The sequence below is a fragment of the Uloborus diversus genome, chromosome 4 (assembly GCF_026930045.1).
Source record: "Uloborus diversus isolate 005 chromosome 4, Udiv.v.3.1, whole genome shotgun sequence".
In the NCBI taxonomy this organism is placed as follows: Eukaryota; Metazoa; Arthropoda; class Arachnida; order Araneae; family Uloboridae; genus Uloborus; species Uloborus diversus.
In genome coordinates this window covers 21,954,104-21,974,133 of record NC_072734.1, presented here as the reverse complement: position 1 = coordinate 21,974,133, position 20,030 = coordinate 21,954,104, and the positions used below count along the sequence as shown (strand labels likewise).

Sequence of the window (20,030 nt, the reverse complement as noted above, 5' to 3'; positions counted from 1 at the left end):
GAGTTTTTAACTCTATTTTATTACGTTATTTGTACTTAATGCACGTTGTTGTCATTATTACTCATTCCATAGTACAAAGTTTTCGACTGCTTTTTTACAAAAACGATGTATGTTTGATTTGTGTATTACTCTATCCAATTTATCTTGCCTTGTTGCCTTATTAACGTTGGTTATTACATCAGTGCATTTGATCTGTTGCAGCAGAGGGTGAAGGCTGACTTGGTCGCAGTCTCAATAAAAGTCTTTGAATAATTTCGCAAATTTTACCTGTCATGCGAGTCATCTAGCGTTTCATCCAAGTTTCTGTCACCTCTTACAGAGTCGGGTCGAATATTGATGACTGCTCAGCTACTTCATCGAACATAATTTTTTCAAGGTACCACCCACATTTATATTATTAGCTTCACGGTGGCAAAGACATCGTCAGGCTCTTCCTACAGGTATAGAGAGCATAAATAAACGAGCTGATGTGTGCATCACATGACTTCCTTTTACACCAATTTAATGCTATTTCCCTATTATTGCAATTTTAATGGGATTCTCTCTCTAACTCTTTAAATATCACTAGCAATGGCCACATTGAAAGCAGATTAAAAAAAAAAAAAAAATCGCCAAATTTTTCGCCAAGTTGGCGACAAAACTTGGCAACCAAAAGACTGGCGATATATCGCCAAGTGACCGCCAAATTATAACACCACTTGAGTTTGCATCGAAATTAACAATGATTTCCCCCCAAAAAGGTGCAAAAGACCCCTTTAGAAACACCCGAATGCAACCAAAATAGGAGGTGCACAACTAGACCCCACTACGAGTCTATGTACCAAATTTCAACTTTCTAGGACATACCATTTTTGAGTTATGCGAGATACATACGCACATACGCACATACACACATACGCACATACATACAGACGTCACGAGAAAAGTCGTTGTAATTACCTCGGTGATGGTCAAAATGGATATTTCGCGTGTCTATACATTCTTAGGCACTTTTCCGCATGTGGTCGAATCGAAAAAAAAACTCAACATTCATTTGGGGGTGAGCAAAATGGAAATTAAGGGCGATTTTTGAGTGAAAATTTTTTCGCGAATACAATACTTCCTTTTTTGTAAAAGGAAGTAAAAATGCGAAGTTTTTCATTGCTTTCTTCTTTGGAAAAAAAATATTGTACACTTTTAGTAAGTTAAAGGTTTCGAGCGCATTCCTCAAGTTTACAGAAGCGTTCCAACATTGCATTCAGGCTACTCCAGCGGATTTTGCACACTGTAATACACTTTCTCAATATCCTCTAAAGCCCACTTTTCTGGGTTTCAATACTTAGTAATGGTTTTCGAAAAGGCCTATAATTTTTACGCATTTTCGCAATTCCTAAAAGTATTAACACTGAAACCTCCCCCCCCCCCCCCCCCGAATGCGAATTCCAATTCATTCTCAGAAAAATATACGTAATTTTTTATTGTTTTCTTGTTAAATGGCAAATCTACTGTTCAGCATATGAGACTAAGTTTTTCTTGCTCTTTGACAGACAGGAAGGTGATTAAAATTTCAGATGATACATGTTAAAATATTCGTGTTATGGACGGCAAAAATTGTGAAACATTTACATGCAAAATCATTGCGGGATAAAAAATAAAAACTCCCGAGGGATTTTGCTTTCAATCCCGCGGGGATTATTCCTGCTAAATATCATGCAGGATTCGGGATCGGAATTGGAAACCCTACTAACAAAGTATCAACTGAATTAATACTACTAAAATTTCATTTTGACCCTTCATTAACCGTGTATTGCATTAGTTTGCTACCCTTTTTCTTTTTGTTTAATGAACGTATGTATAGTATAAAATTAAATGAAATAGAGCATAAAATTTTAGAAATTCAAATTCTTAAAAAAAAACGAATTTTTATACTTTATGAATACCTATTATCACTGTTGCTATATTACTGTTGCAATCGCTCCTTAACTAAAATGCACAAATGTACAGTAAATTTTGTGCTTTAATATAGATTTGTTTTTAAAGAGTTATGAAATTTAAACAAATTTCAGAGATTGAGAGGGAGAAGATTTCTCTTTTCTGTGTTGCTTTGACACGAAACTTCAATAACTCCCAAGGGCTATTTCATTCTTCATGTTATTTCAATTAAGTTATATCAGGTAATCATAAAATATTGTTAAAAATTCTGTAAATAGTAATTATTTTTGTGATTAATTTGTTGTAATCTGGCTAAATTTGGCATTTATTCCATTATTTTTCATCTAAAATTAACTTAGTAACGTAACCTGTAAATAGTTTCTTGTTATAAATATACAACCCCCCCGACATTCGTATGAAGTATATGGTCCCCGGATAACATTTGTGAATGGAATAAAAAGAAAACATCGAGAAGCATTACGAATTTTGTCGAAACTTCTCTAGGATTTGTAAATAGCCTCCGCGCGTGATAAAGAGTTAGTTTTGCTTTTTAAACTGTCGGAATTTCGTATGAACCGTTAGCTCTGTTATTGTGTGTATTAGTCTTTGCGCTGTGTTTTCGCGTATTTTGATGTAAATACGTGTGCAACCGTTGAGTTTACGGTGTTAATTGATCTTTGCCTAAATGCTATGGTTAATGTAGCAGTTGCTAACGATATTTCTTGTACATAGTTGTAAATAAATCTCCTGTGCTTTCTCAAGAACTGTGTGGTCATTTAAAGAATTTCTTGAAGTGGCTGGACTCGTAACAATATTGCAAGTTATATAACATTCAGTTATTAATTAGCGTTAATAAAATATTTATGGATCCAATTAGAAAAGGGAACTTTTCAAAGCATTATTTTTTAATGATACAATTAATGGTATCTATTTAATGAGAATGCGGAAAAAATATTTTGCATACAAAATTCATATTTCGTCATTTTTTCAGCATCAGTTTAAGTTTTTGACAGTTTAAACCAGTTTTTGACGCAGGTCCGTCATTTCACCTTTTTCCGGGGGAGGGGGGCAAAGGGTGTGTATTCAATGTAAATTTCATCGGAAAACACTAAAAACCACTCCCACTTTTAATCAAAACATAAACTTTGCAAAACCAGGGGAAGGGGTCCATTGACCACCCTCCCCCCCCCCCCTCTCGATCCCTCTAAATGACGGGCCTGTTTTGACGCTTGTCAAGTCAAAAAAAAAGCTTTTTACGTCAGGGAAATACATATTTATATTATTCATCAATGATAAATAGTTACTACAAAAGAAAAAAAATTGATTTTATGCATTCAATTTGCTACTACTTAGATACAAGTTTTAACACAAAAAGGGGGAAAATAAACTAAAATCTACTTTACTAAAGCTATACGTGTAATATAAACAATACTAGAAGAACTTGAACATCAATTGAAATTTGAGAACTATATGAATACAGACAGAGAGAGAGGAAAAAAAAGCATACCCCTACTAGCCAACTGATCCTCAAATCATCGAAGCTCATCCAAGTGATACCAGGAAAAGAATAGCACCCATCATTTCTCCCCTGGCAGCAAATGTCTTAGATATAATCCAACAAATCGTCATAAAACAGAGAAAGCTCCATAATTAGATGAAAGCCAACTTGCAGAAGTTTGTACAATGCAGCAGCTGTAGAAGCGATTACCTGAGAAACTGCTATTTTACAGGTGTCGTTAAAAACAAAGGGGTGTCGAATGGAATGTAGACAAACATGCTGCTGAAACAGTTCTATTTACCTTTTTTTTTTAACCATTGAAAGTTTAAGACCAAAACATTCATGTGAACTTGCAGTAGTAATGACGTTTTATTAAAAAATCTGACGATATTATAAACATATTTTAAGCTTCTTCCCCCTGCCTCCCCTGTCCCTTATAAAGGCTGGCACTTTACTGTTCGATAAAAAGCTCTTTCAAAACAACTTAATGTTTTGAACTTACCGTAAAAAGTTCAAAAGCTGTTAATTTGCACAACCTGACTTCCGCACGACGGTACATTGCTGCATTAACACAGATCAACTATCAGCAACACTGAACTCAATGTACTTATACTTACACCGAGCAATAATAACCAGTATTAATTAGTAACGTTTCTGCCCTATTTTGTGCCTGGACGATTTGGTGCTTTTTACTGACACCCAAGCAGTTTCAAAAATTTTTCGTACCCAAAACCGTACGTTCGTTCATATACGGGGGGGGGGGGGGGGAGGATTTTTCAGCATGTCCCTTCCCCTGAAATAGATATTCTGCATCCGCCCTTGATTGCGCGAAGTCTGTAAATCCACTATACTGTCAAAAATTAAACAAATTTAGAAGAATTTTAACATTTTTAGGCCACGTAGTCCCCCCCCCCCCAACCAACTGATTAGAGAGTTTTTAAACCATTGCAGAGAGTGGCATCAACAGTGGGCTGGAAAAAAAAAGGCGGGACAGGATGGTTCCAAACGAAGCCCGCAGAACCCTGAAGCCACCGAGCTTCAAACAAAGGTTTTATGGATTGGATTAAAAGGCAAAAAGACTCTAAAGGGCCGCTCACAAATGACGTCACGTCTTGAGGTTGGAGGGGTTCATGAAATTGTGAGCTTGTGACGGGGGGGGGGGAGGAAGGCTGTAACAAAATCTGCGACATCAAGCTATTTTAAAAACAAAATGTTAATGGAGTGACGTGTGACAAGGAGGAGAGGGTAAGATGAAGTGTGACAAAAGTGAGTGGGAGTCAAATATTATGGGGGGAAAAGTGACATCATTTATGAACAGCCCTTTCACATGAAATAGGCGACTTTCGATCACATGATATGAAAGAAATAATAATAATGCCCATATAAAAATAATATGCAAAAAGTGAAGGATAGGTATTTTTAAATTTCACTACTTATAATTTATCTCTTATCAATGTTCTTTTGACAGACAGACGATAAAAACAATGAAGGATGAAAAGATTCATTTTCATATCAAATTAGCTAACAGCAAACAATTACAATAAAACCTAGGGTGCCGTCTGAAACAAATGAAATTTGAAACTAGAAAAGCAGCGATAATGCTATCTCGTTTGACAGTCAGATTCGCTAACAAGTGTTTCACCTTTAGCCCTCAATCAAACATTACATCATATTATAAAATCTTCTTGGTGCAGCAATCAGGGGCACCCCGAACTTTTGGGAAGGCGGAAATTCTCAGTTTGCCGAATAATACAATACTAGTATGTATACATAAGTACAACTAATGTAAAAAGACACTCGTGCATTAAATAAATTGCAACACTGCAATTAGCCGAATAAGGACATTTTTGGGACGTCACAGTGACGCCTCCATGGGGCACCCCTGACAGTAATACTTGAAATGTGACGTTTTTTGAAATTTACAAAAATGCGAAATTCAAAGTTGGCTATATTTAAAAAAGGAAATTACTTAATGACAAAATTTCCAGGGGTATCATTATTTTTTTTTAATTCCGTTTTTTTAAAGGATGTCCCCCTTCCCCTGGGTTACGTTCAACTTTATAGTGACGGAATATTTTATTTATCTAAAAATGACAATTTGACGTATTTAATTGGAAAATTAAAGGTGACACAGGCTTATAAAATTAAAAACAGATGTGTCGCAAAGACATACGATAGAAATGAAGCTTTTGTACTACAAGTAAACATTTTAATCATTCATCAATTATTTTTTAGAATAGCATAGTTTGTGTCATTAGTCATGTTCATAAAATTATATACATAAGTGTCACCAAATAAAACAAGTGATGAAACCTCTCAATTCTAAATTTTCAAGGAACCGTGAGAAAAATGCAATTGTTGTTCCATTACGTGTGGTTTTTACATTCTTAACTGTCACTTCACTCGTACGTTTTTGTCTCACGTCACACTTGTGTTCTTTCTGCGCCTGACTTAGCCATATTCACAACAAAATTAAAGGTAATAGATTATAAGAAAAAAAAAAAAAACAGGGTTAGTAGGAGTTCAACTTTTGTGTATGTGCCCCTACTCTACAGCATCGTAGTTCCTAAACGGGTGAACCGATTAAATTTATTTATTTATTCATTTATTTTTCTTTGAAAGGTGTCTCTATCAAGAGTGTTCTAGCTATTATCTATTTGAATTGGTCTTTTCTTACGTTTTAAAATTTCAAGTAATTTTTATGCTTGTAATCCATCACAGTAAAATTTCCTTTCATTCAACTCATCCAAAACATCAGCAAAGTCAGCGGATCATCATTCCACTTGACGGCATTTGCGAAACAGACGACAAGCTCGAATGAACGTAACACAAGGACGGCAAGGACAAGAGAAGCAGTTGAATACGGGGAAACAAAATTGTGAAATACTAGCTTTTACTCGCGGCTTCGCTCACGTTAATATAGGTTATTTTAATCGATTCAGGTCAATGGTCAACACAGGCATATCAGGGCTAGAAAAATATTTAAAATTTTACATGCCCTACTGGGCATGCTTGTCTAAAACATACATGCACGAATAAAATTTTTACGTACCCAGTTTTCGTTATTGTATATAACACTAATCAGACAGAAAGTTAATTTAACAGCTTTATATCTGAATCAAGAATTATTTGTAAACCAGAAAAAAATTAGTTTAAAGAAATACTACATACTAAGCCGTCGTTAACATATACAAAAAAATGAATTATATAAAGAGCAATATCACTCCCATACAAACTAGAAACAGCAAACTCTATTTCTATTCGACTTAGGGCAATCCCTGTTGTGGTAAACAAAAACATTATCTTTACACTTTACTTAAGGCAGAGCGCTCAGTGACTTCGCCAATTATTCTGAATGATTTTATGTTGGTAAAAATATGATTTTAGCAGTACCGCTTGAAATAAATTTTGAGCTCCCATTAGAATGCGGTAATTTTTCACAAAATTACGAAATAATAAAGTTTTAGGGGAAATATTTGATTAAAAAAATGACATTCCCAGCCGGGCATGTACGGGTAAAAAGTTCAAGCCTAATCGGAATTTTTACATGCACCGGGCATGCCGGGCAATATAATTTTCGAGCCCTGAGGCATATGATCAATGTAAAAAAGTATAAAACCATATGGGTATTTCAGTTTTTGGGGGGTGACCCACTTACCCCAGTGTCCCACTTCCCCCAATCAACCCTACTTTTGAATTTATTTGGTAAATTTTGTTTCAGTATATGTAACCTATAATTTACATATTTATAACTGTAATCATCGTTATGTGTTTACATTTAAGAGCAATAGTTTACATCCAATATGAACAATTTACGTCCGACACCGAAAATTTACGCCCGACACCAAGCTAAAAATATTTTTTTTAATAATCTTATTCCTTATAATATCATTTGAAAACTGTGATATGTGCTTCAATCATAAGTGTACTTTAGAATTATACTGTTTTTAAAATTAAAATGTAAGCCAATTGACAGACTTTTAATAATTTTTAAGTGAAATATCAACTTTACTATTTACGTGTTTACGTCCGACACCAACTCTTTAAATTTTTTTAATTTATACTTTAGGGATCTATTTTGGGAAACTGACATGATTTTTTATTCAGTGGGATGTAGTAAGTATCTTGTAAATAAATTTGATCATTTTGGAACAGTTTATATTTGGTAAAGGGGCATTCCACGGTATTTTTGACATTTATGTAGAGTCCGTAACGTGACCTTTTTTGCCATAACTTTTTAACTTACTGTTTGATTAGCATATTATTTTATTTTGATCTTTTCCTACCAACACAACAGCTCAAATTAAAATAATTTGCAAATCAAACGGTAAATTAAAAAGTTATGGCAAAAAAGGTCACGTTACGGACTCTACATAAATGTCAAAAATACCTTGGAATGCCCATAAATGGAATTAAAACTGAGAAATTTTTCTTCATTTTTTACGTCTGACACCATGGAATTGCTCTTCTTGATTATCTAACGTGGAAACGCTGTAGAAAGATTAAGACCATGCCTTGTTTGAAAAATCGGACATTTTAAAAAATTAATTTAAAAATAACTGTTGGGAAAATGGAAGTATTTTCTGGGCCCATGTTATTATTTTTGCTTATTCTATCAATTTCAGTGACTAAAAGTAGTACTTTTAACCTGAAGCAATCCATGCGCTTCTAAATTAGACAACCAGACATCCTTAACTTGGGCGTGCATTTTAATGAGCAAGAAAGTTTTAGAGTGTCTTTTATATCACTTGCTTCACTCGTCTGTTGTTATTTTAGTTATTCTTACATTTTAAAAGCTGCTGCTTTTTGAAACAAAATGTTATGATCCGAATATACCTTCTGCCGAAAACAGCGAAATAGAATCATCGGATACCACGTGACGAAGGAGGAGTCAAGTGCCTTCTCGTGGAAAACGGACAATAAATAGATTGTTATTCGGCAGCATAAAATAAAATACAGCTTTCAGAAAATTTTAGAAAGTAATTTCACGAGGTACGAGCATGAATAATTTTTTGACATTCGATACAGGGCTTCACCAAACTTTTTTTGTGTGGGGGAAGTGGGGATTTTCAATTTACCGAATGAAACTTCAACTTTTCCCAAACGATAAAATATGAACATGCAAACAACCAACATCTGAAAAGAAAAAGCATTAGGAATAAAAAAGAGGGGGGGGGGACTACAATTTTGCAATTGTCTCCAAATGTGCGGGGTCATCATACAAAATTTGCCGATCAAAGAATTTTTTGAGAAGTCACAGCGACCTATCATCAGCACGTCCCTGAGTGAATACGGCATTTGAATTCATTTTACAGTGGATATAAATATCGATTAAATGTAGTAGACCGAAAAAAAAGAAACGTGTTTTGAATTGGGCTTCAAGCCAATGCAGCATTTCTCTCCGGGTGGTGTTCTTTAATTCTGATCTTGGCAGTCAAATGAAAAGGCCACTCATTCCAAAACAGAAAATAAAAGAAACAAACGAGGGGATTAGCTTTTATCAAGGTTGCAAGAAGTCATTAAAAAATAAATTTAAAAAAACTTGAAGCTAATCAAAAATTGAATTAGGTAGAAAATGTTTCTCTGTCTGCAATTTTCTTCTCTCGAACTTTCTTTTTACTTCCTTTTACAAAAAAGGAAGCATTGTATTCGCGAAAAAATTTTCACTCAAAAATCGACCGTAATTTCCATTTTGCTCACTCCCGAATGAATGTTGAGTTTTTTTTTTTTTTTTTTTCGACTCGACCACACGTGGATAAGTGCCTAAGAACGTATAGACACGCGAAATATCCATAATGACGATTCCCGAGTTAATTACAACGAATTTTCTCGTGACGTCTGTATGTACGTATGTATGTCTCATAACTCAAGAACGGTAAGTCCTAGAAAGTTGAAATTTGGTACGTAAACTCCTAGTGGGGTCTAGTTGTGCACCTCCCCTTTTGGTTGCATTCCAGTGCTTCTAAAGGGGTCTTTTGCCCCTTTTTGGGGGGAAATCATGGTTAATTGTGATGTAAACTCAACTGGTGTTATAATTTGGCGGACACTTGGCGATATATCGCCAGTCTTTCGGTCGCCAACTTGACGACAAATTTGGCGCTTTTTTTAAAATCTGTTTCAATTTGGCCACTGTTGGTGGTATTTAGAGAGTAAACTATTGAATCACATTAAAATTGCCAGTAATGGGGAAATGACATTAAATTGGAGTAAAAGGAAGTCATGTGATGCACACATCAGCTTGTTTACGTTAGTATTTTTAAAAAACCACTAAAATCAAGTATCAAATTAATCAAAAAGCGGAGGCTACAGGTGACAAATTTGGCGATTTTTTTAATTTTATTTTATTAAATCTGGTTTCAGTTTGGCCACTGTTGGTGATTTTTGAGAGTAAACTATTGAATCACATTAAAACTGCCAGTAATGGGGTAATGACATTTAATTGGAGTAAAAGGAAGTTATGTGATGCACACATCAGCTCGTTCTTTTTTGTCATTAACTAACCTTAGAAGCTATATTTAACTGTACTAAACCAGGACATTTCTGGTGACGACCAAACCAGGGTTAGCCGGATTGAACCCAATGGGGTTTTTTTTTTTTTGAAAAAACCCATTAAAAAACCCATTATATAGCTCACTTTTGGGTTTTTTTAAAAAATTTCTGAGAAATTTTTTAAAAAAGCAAATAATTTAAATACTTTTACAATGTATTTATTTATTTATTTATTTTTTTTTTGGTCTTCACCACAGACAATGGACATAAAAAATGAATTTTAAACTTTAATAGTATTTCTTAACACTTAACGGCATTAAAAAAATACTTTAAAAATTTTAAATAAATATATTTAACTTTTTTCTTTAAATGGTCACTAAATAACTCAAATTATCTTGACTAAGTCCTGTCATGTCTGATTTTCTCAATATTTGTAGATTACACAGAGGAAACTAATCTAGCGAAAAGGCTTTTATGTGAATTATTTTCTGCAAACCAATAGTCACAAATCTCGAATAAACAAGGTATATTTTTTTAGAAATTAACAGGCTTTACAAACGGTTGGACAGAAAACAGAATGGGATATACAGTATTTTCATTATCTTATGAAAAAGTTTAACATATGTTACTCTGCACACAGAAATAGAAAAACAGGCAACATAAAATTCAAAGAAATGTTTTGATTAAACTGAAATTCAGTAAAAAAAGGATTTAAACTACTTGAGGTTCTACATAGTTTTGCATAACAAAATGAAATACAATAAAGTAAAATGAAAAAAAAAAATGCTTTAATTAAAAACGAACAATAGATTTTATCACTCAAGAAGTAACTTTGCCCCAACTGCTTTTGAACAGCTGTTGGTAATCATGGAAACTAAAAAATCTGAAGCTTCCCTTTTCTTGGGTTTCGTAGTCTTTTATACTTTTTTTCAGAAAACGCTGAATTTTAACTAGCTTTCCAGCTTTTTTTTACCCCAAGACAATTTTTGAGCTTTGTTCGTATACTTACGTAACAATATGCTTTAAGTATCCCGCATTTTCTCAAAAAAAAGACAAAGAAACCTACATTCGGGTAATTCCACCGTTAATGACTTAACAATCAGACATTAAATACGCATAATTTCAATTTCGTTTTGTAAAAAACTAGAATTTTTTTTTCTGCTGTATAGTTTGGTGTCATTTATGCTATCAAAAATTTGGGTGCAGATTGCTTGATTACAAAAAGTAACAAAAATTAAAAACTGCCTGTTATGGACGTAACTCAAAAAACAGCAAAATGTATACATTGTCTTACAATTGGCAATATTCCAGTAAATTATTCATAGACAGGGGCAGACTGGCTATGTGGGCATTTGGGCAAATGCCAGAAGAGCCGGTTCCCCCGAGGACCGCCGAAAAGGGATCAGAGCCTTAGACCATGCAGGAGCGAAATTATCGGGCCACGGCCCCAAAGGGATACCGATAGCTCGGGGAAAGGTTTTTAGAGCATTTTGGTGTACCGTAAAACTTTTCATGGGGGCCGGGGTCAGGGTCAACGAGAGGTCATGTTAGCCTAGTCGGAAACACAGAGCCGCCGAGCACAGCTCCTTGTCAGTCTGGTCACTGGGGCCCCTCCCGCAGAAAACTTATGCCACTCCAATTCCAATCCGGGCCCTTTCAAGTACCCTGTCCTTATTTTACAACTAGGCTAACATGGCCTCTCATCGATTCTGCGGAAACAAGGTGCCTGGCTTGGAGTCCAAGCAGTATAACTTTTATGAAGCGGGGTCCGCCTCGATTCTTAGCGGCCGTGTGGCCCCCTTATAACGCATCTTCATACATATATGTGTGTGTGTTTGCATGATGCATAGTGGTTTTAAGATATTTTTAGTGAGTGTTTTGATCTCTTCTCATTCTCTTCGCAACGCTGCTATTTTAGTAAAGGTTGTGTTGTTGTGTATGAAGAGAGGGGGGGGGGGTTGCATGTAATTTCCACTGGGGCCTGGTTAAGCTTACGATGACTTTGTTCCTAGTCCTTCTTGGATGGAAAAAAGCCGGCCAAGAATTACCCATTGCCACTTGTTTTATTTTTCACAGTAAATGCAGCTTACTATTTTAATAAAACTAGAACCTCTTTTTAGTGTCGAAAGTAAGAAAAATCTCTGGTTCAATATTTAAAGCTTTTCACATCTGTGTGTGGCCTAGTGATTCGCTTCAGGTAAGTTTCGCTTCAGGAGCCGCTTTTCATGATAGTCATTTTTTACAATCTAGCACTTTAAACTTTCTCTTCCTTGCAGGGATTGCCCTAAGAAAATAATGGTGTTAATCGAAGACGTTCCTTTTGACAAGAAAGAAAATGGTAAAAAAGAAACAGCTGTAATTGGGTGGGGCGATCCTATCATCTCGTAACATGCATTTCTTGAAGTTCACTTGAATAAAAAGCAACAAAAGTAACCTTCTTCCAATTCATCTGAAGACATGCTATCTTACTTTTTTTAGGATGGTTTTTTGTCAAAATACTCATTTTAGAGTGACCAGTACTCATTATATCTTATCTAAAATCTCCCTCTCGGAGGAAGAATAGGAGCAAAGCTGTGGGAAGTACACATCAATACAAAACAGCGGAAATGCTCAAATATCCCTTTTCTACAATTAAACGTCATAAAGCTGTCAACATGATGTGTCTCTCTCAGTTTGACGAAACGGACGAAAGCTTGTGTCCCCGATTGGCCTAGGGGAAAATTGCAACACTGTTCCATTGGTCATAGTCCCTGTTTCAAGAATTGGGAGCCCCTTATGCCCTCATCAACTGCTGCCAGTCTGCTATTCTGCCTATTTTACTCAAATGCTGACTTGAGCAAAATCGCATTTTGTGCCGAGTGGTTTATTTTAGGGCAGCAAAGTCAGACTGATTTTGGGGTAAAGGTGAAATAGTTGGGAGCCGAAGGTTTAAACTTTCAAGAATCCGAGTCGGTCATTTTCCCTCTAAGTCAGCAACTCAGCCAGTAGTGCTTGTGAAGTTGAAGTCGAACTGATTTTGGCATAAAAAAGTCGGAGTCGAAGGTTCTAAAACTCCCAGAGTCGCTCATTTTCCCTCAGACTCCGCAGCCCTGGTATATTTTATGTTCATTTTATAACTCTGCAATTTTTTTTTTTTTTTTTTTGTTCCAAAAGTCGTCCTACAGAATGAAATATCCCATTCAGATGCTTTTGAATATTGATCTATTCAAAATGAGGACTGTCAAAAAAATCTGGGGGGGGGGGGGTGTCACACCCCAAGCACCCCCTTTTCGTCACGTCCCTGTTGGGCACTATATTATGGGAAAAGTATTAACACATGACTATGAGAAACATTGGAACTTTGTTTGAACACACAGTCAAACTTCGTTAACACGAACTCGATGAGTACATGAAAATATCAATCATATTTCCGGGTGGATAATACGTAAATTTGCAAAAAAGCACATAGAATCAAATCACAGCTCTTAAAATTGAAGTAAAAGTGTGAATCGTAAGAAATCCAACCAAGTATTTCATTCTTATGTTTAAAAACGCCCCATAAATTTCAACTTTAATTTTGTAAACAGAAATTAGTTCTCTTAGAACATCATCGATGGCAGCAGGATCTACTCTTAAGTGTACTTTGGAATTCCTCACATGAACAGTTACGATTCTCATCTTTAGCAGTAGCGGCTCGTGGGAGAGGCCAGAGGGGTGCCGGGCCCCCTCACTTTTTCATGCAATAATTCAAAAAAAAATTTTAATTATTTTTCTCTTTTTTAGTGCGTACGTGCATGAAATTAATAAAAATGGATTGTACCGTATTTTCTTGCGTACATCCGTGGATTATACGTTGCCATTATCTGGTTTCTTTTCCTCTACACCAACGCATTAAACCTCAATATTTACAGCATGAATTCCCCGATACCCCCCTTAACCGATACCCTGCCTTACTCGATTCAGGCTATGTAAAATAAACAAGATACAGTAAAAGAAGAAGCCTTCATTTGCACAAGATTAGACAGTTTGCTCCTTTCTTGACTCTTTATCTTCTAGTAATTAGCATACTGTATTGAAAATTTAGAGAAGAAATCATTATTTTTTAGATTATTTTTTGTATTAGTTTTGAATGTACTTTAAAAGTTATTACTTTTTTGCATTTTTCAATTTACAGGGTGGCGACAGGAACTGTGAAAAAAAGTTCCCTGACTTTTTCCTGATTAAGTTCACCAAATTTCCCCGATTTACATTACCAATGATAATGGTTTTCTTTCATTGCTCTACTTGAAATCCATTGTATGTTTGTATAAAATGCAGTGTTTTAAACGTTTTAAGTTGTGTAAAGTTGTTGAACTAAAGATATATTTTTAAAAGATGCTACTTTTTTAATAAAATGGTTAAAAAAACCCTACAAAACAGTATATTAAATTTTTCTACAATGAAAAAATTATAGAAAATTATTTTAAAAAAATGCTTTACTTCCAGAAACCACATAGCATAAGAAATTTAAGAAACTATTAAAATTAAGAAACTTTTTTTATTGAAAGTTCAATTTTAGCAATTAAATTAAAAATGCGAAGAAGTAATAACTTTTAAGCTTTTATACTATTAATTCAAAAACCAAAGATTTCTTCTTGAAATCGTGATTACAGTACTCTAATTACTTCGAGACAATGGAATAAAGGCAAAGGAGCTAAGGCATTAATGAAGGCTTCCTCTTTGCCTGTATGGTTGTTTATTTTACGTAGCATTGAAAGCATAAAAGGAAATTTCAAGCTAGGTAAAATAAACAACCTAACAGACATAGAAGCAATCTTAGGAAGTTCATCCTGTGGTTAATAAGTAAGATTCAATACTTTGACGTTGAGGAAAGAAGATGAACAAATATGCGGCAGTGTATAATCGCACCTCATTAATTTTACTTTTTTTTGAACAGATAATTGGCGGAAAATGAGTAGGGAATTAGAGTACTTAATTTTGTACAGCAAAAAAAAATTTTCTTTATAAAATCAATTTTCCCTGATTTTTTGTTACTTTTTCAAAATTCCCTGATATTTCCCTGACTTTTCCCTGATTAATAAAGTTCCCTGACTTTTCCCTGATCTCCCTGATCTGTCGCCACCCTGATTTAGTTTCTGAAATTATATTTTAAATCAAAACTTCATATTTTTGAATTTTATTATCTGTGGATTATACAAATTCTTAAAAAAAAAAAAAAATCCAGGGGAAAGCTCTAGAACCCATTCCCGTTAAAATCTTCATAGGTTCATGAAATACACCGCCAGCTCAATCATTTCCAGCTGAGAACTTCAGTTTCTTGCTTATTAGCGTTCATCAGCCCGGCATAGGAAAGTGACTGAGCTGGAGATGGAAAACCTCTTAAGGAAGCCAAGACTGCCAAACAAACTGGTAGCTAATATAGAATTAGCACTGACCAGACGAGTGACCGAAGCAATGGTTCGGTTCAACTCGAGGATTGAACGCAAGGCATGGTGTATTCAGTAAATTACCGCTCAATAGCCAAGACTAAAGCAGAAATACATGAAATACACCGCCAGCTCAGTCATTTCCAGCCGAGGAATGCAGTTTCGTGCTTATTAGCACTCATCAGCCCAGCATAGGAAAGTGACTGAGCCGGAGATGGAAAACCTCTTAAGGAAGCCAAGAGTGCCAAACAAACTGGTAGCTCATATAGAATTAGCTCAGACCAGACGAGAGACCAAAGCAATGGTTCGGTTCAACTCGAGGATTGAACGCAAGGCATGGTGTATTCAGTAAATTACCGCCCCTTCATAGGTTGTCTACAACTGCGTTTTTGGAACTGTAATTTCAAAAAATTGGAGGGGGAGGAGGGGTTGATTTCTATCAAAAAAAACTAATGGGGAGAGTCCCCGAGCTCCATCTCGAACACTAACTTCAATAACTATGGCTTATAAATGCGTTTTAAAGCTTTAATTACAACAAATTTAAGAGGAGTCCCCTGTACCGTTCTTTCCCCTAACATCACCGAAGACCGTCTAAAATTGCATTTTTAAAACTACAAGTTTCAAAATTGAGAGAGTTGATGAGCAAATCAATCAAATTGATCAGATTTTTTTTTCTTTTTCCTATTGTGCCTCCCCCCCCCCCTTAAAAATTATTTTCTAGTTGCGCCACTGCTGTGTGTTGTGTCGTATGTACATATGTGCATATCGTCGTCTCAGAGCAACAGTAAGATATCTTAGTGTTATTTCTGGAATTAGATATCTTACTGTTGCTCTGAGGTGAAGATATATCGTTACAGGGACATTCCACAGAAAACAGTAATTTTGTCCCGCACAAAACACTACATATATTTTATAAAAAATAATAATTTAAAAGGATGATGAACAAAATTTTGTTGCTTAAGAAATCACAAACGCATGTGTGACTTCTTAAGCAAAAACTTTCTTCAAAAATTATTTCTTTTTTATGAAATATAGGAACCGTCACGTGCGGGGGAAAATGACCATTTTCAATGGAATGGGCACATACATTTTCTTTTCAATGGTTTAAATAATTATTTCTACACTAATGGTAGAGACGTACCGAGGACTCGGTAACTACTCGGTACTCGGCCAATTTGCCGAGTACTCGGTACTCGGCCAAATTCTGATCAGATACTCGGCCAATACCGAGTAGTTGCAAAAAATTGAATATTATCCAAGACAGATACTAAAATTTATAAAAAAAAGAGCAAGCATTATATTCTGCAATCATTTACAATTAAAATTTATAAGTCAAATTTAAATTTTAAGAATAATGAAGTTTGTAATGCTTTAATGGAATAAATCTTTATTTTAATGTCCCCAAAGTCAATAAAACTTATTTATTAAAAATTACGCAAAAAAGGTAAGTATAGAAAATATGGAATTTTTATATTAAAAATGGATTTTTGCAACAAACAAAATTTTTTTATAAGAAATATAAAAACACCTTTGCTTAAAAAATAAAAGGAAATAAAACAATGTTAAAAGCACAGTGCAGGAACACTGCAGACACGTGTATTGGCATTGCAAGGAATTCCTTTTTCAATGCACAAAATGGGAGCTTGTGGATTTAAAGGCATCCGACAAAGGTCGGATTTTTTTGTCGAATGTCTTTACATTCTTTAGCTCACATGTTATGCACTGAAAAAGATGTTCCTTGTAACGAGGGGGGGGGGGGGGCAAATTTGTTTTATCTGCTTTTAAAAATTATTTATGTTTGGCGGACTAGAACTATAATTGATTGGTATACAGTGAAACCCCACCTAGCGAACACCCCTCAAAGGCGAACAATTTTTAATTCCTCAGTTCCAATGCAAATAACATTATTAAACTCCTGTCCTGCGGACACCTCTCTATTGCGGATAAAAAAATTGTCCTGTTAGTGTCCGCATTAGAGGGATTTTACTGTAATTTGTTTTAATTCCAACTTGATTAATCATACCTTTTATTTATTTAATTTTAATCTTAAAAATATTTTTTTTGTAAATTTTTTGACACAAACAAAATTGTTTATATAATGCTTAGTTAAATTTCAGCAGGAAATTAGTTTTAAAAACTATTATTTGGACAAGGAGGTCTATACTACTATTCCAATAAGTTCAAAATTCATCACATGTGTGTCGGTGGTTCTTCTTAAAACATAATTGGTACTTGGTAACTCGGCCGAGTAGTGAAAGGCCGAGTACTCGGTACTCGGCCAAAGTGCTACTCGGTACGTCTCTACTAATGAGACATGTTTCCTTTATGTTGGACCCATAGCTTTCAAAATCTACAATTTGCTTTGTCATTGCTGTATTAATAGAGCAAATATAATAGCTTATTCATAAGCAAGTTACCAGAGGTTGACTTTGGATGTCCCGCATGTGACGTATGTAAATAAATTTTATTTTAAATACCAAAATTGTTTAATAAAAATATAATTATGTCAGGAGTATCTTTGCATCAAATGCAAAGAATAAAAAAACTCTTACCCCTGTTTCATTAAAATATTAAGAGATACAACGAAAAGTTAATAAAATTTAAACGTATTTTGTCCCGCACGTGATGATGGAATGGCCCTACAAGATTTTTTTTATTCAAAAAATGTCTTCCCATTGTTACACAAAAATTATTACTTTTTTTAAATTTTTGTTCGCGTAATTTTAAAGAAAATGCGACAAGTTATCAATACTTTGAAGAAAATAAAAAAGAGTTGGATTTTTCTTTTCTTTGTCAGCATAACAATTCTGAATCTGGCTCATGGATGCCGGGAGATATTTTTAGTTTTTTAAAATTTTGTTTATCTATTTTTATTTTATTTAATTTAAAGCAATCACTGAGATGCATTTTCATCTTTGTTAAAGTTAATTAACTTTTAATTTCTACATATTTCTCTGAAAACAATATTTTTGCATTTTTATAACTTGGTCTTGCTTAAAATAATATTACTCATTCAAAATAATTAGTTTTTAAAAGATTAAAAATAATATTACTAGTATTAAAAATATTGGATAAAAATTGCTGCAAGGGAAGCGTACTGCAGTGTCGAAGAGCGTAAAGGACAAAAATGTGATATTAATAATTTTCATGATGTACTTAGCAGCTTTTCGCTATCTAATTAAATTTTTATTTTTGAAAGTCAGGGGGCGAAAGTGCACCACCCTGCAATCATGGATATAAATATGATATTAATATCTTTCTTGATTTACTTAGTAGTTTAAGTATTTTGTAGCTTGTCCTGTGTTTAAAATGAATTTAATTCTATTAATTTAACACAAATAATTATTACAAAAAAGTTTAAATATTGAAAAATATGTTTAAAAAATTTTAATTTAAAACCAGGGGAGGGGGATGCGAGTGCACCCATGATCAGGCCCCCTTACTTTTTCAAGGCACGAGCCGCCACTGATCCTTAGCATGCACCAGAAAAAAGTTTTTTCTTCCTCCTGTAAAATTATCATAAGTCCTTCTGGCTATGAGCATTGGAAAATATAACAGCATGAATTTGTCTTTTTTTTAGTGAGCATTTTCTTCTTCACCATAATAAAAAGCATAAAAGGTAAAAGAATTTTACCTTTAGTGCTTTTTATTATGGTAAGGAGAGAATACTTCTTGTCATACACAGTACAGTTATAGATACCTAAAATTGTTCAATGAAATGTTTTGAGGAAAAAACTGGTCACATTAGGAAGAAGTCACACCCAGATCACATAACAGCTACAGCAGCTGTTATTTATTACCAGAACATGTCACAACCGTAATAAAAAAAAAAAAAAAAGAAGAAGAAAATGCTATTTTTATGCAGCAATGAAACTTACAAGAACAAAATAAAGTAATGTTTAGAAAAGATAACCTAATCCATGCCATCTCGCACAATATTACTTTATTGAGCTCTATGATTCTCCCCAAATCCTGTTCAAATTTCTAAACAATCAATGGACAATATAGACTGCTATAAGTCACGTATTTGTTTAACATTTATAAAACAGTTAATCATTTAAACGGGACTTCAGTTGGCAAAACACAAGTATTTTTCCGATCCATTAAACCATTATATCAGCTCAAAAAATTTGTCTTTCATAAAATACATCAAAAAGAATTATTTTCATATGCAAAGTTAAATACATTTGAAATTTAAAAAGAAATAAAAATGAAATTGTTCAAAGATGAAAAATACTTACATGTTTTAAGATTAAATAAATAACTGCTTGATCATTTAACTATTTCACATTACTGATGACAATAAAAATAAATAAGCATTTTGACATGCTCAAGTCTACCAACCGAAGAGTGGCAGTAATCAAATCTGCAGAAGCGTGTAATTGTGCCGCAGTCATTACTGATATTTTCAAAAATAGGCGGAGCCGGAGCCTCTTTAGCGATGACTCTAGCGATTTCAGCTTAGGAGGTATGAAAAATATGGAATCATACTGATTTATTCGTGGATTCCAATGAAACGCTGGCTTTGTGGTCGCAAAAGCAACCGGTTGACCTTGGTTGCTTGATGACGTCTCGTTAGAAGTTAGAACACACCTGCTTTGTCACCGGTTGTTATGGTTGACCGGTTGCTCTATGCGAACACCGAACACAAGGATAAGGTGAGGTTAAAAACAACGTGAAGAGGAAAATATAAAAAAATTAATTTGAATTTTGACATCTTGAATTCA

The 20,030-nt window shown here is 34.4% G+C and overlaps 1 protein-coding gene across 3 annotated transcripts in view; it reads right to left on the bottom strand.

Annotated features, from left to right (window-relative positions):
• Positions 1–19,657, bottom strand: part of LOC129221336 (ectonucleoside triphosphate diphosphohydrolase 5-like) — a 54,973-nt gene extending 35,316 nt beyond the window's left edge. The window contains exon 1 of one of the 3 annotated variants that reach the window (XM_054855802.1): positions 19,545–19,657. The gene's annotated coding sequence lies outside the window, so the exon portion shown is untranslated. Of the gene's footprint in view, positions 1–3,418; positions 3,478–19,181; positions 19,357–19,544 lie in introns of those variants that run through there. The other 2 variants (XM_054855805.1, XM_054855803.1) reach the window with 2 other exon arrangements.
• Between the last annotated feature and the right edge of the window lie 373 nt (positions 19,658–20,030).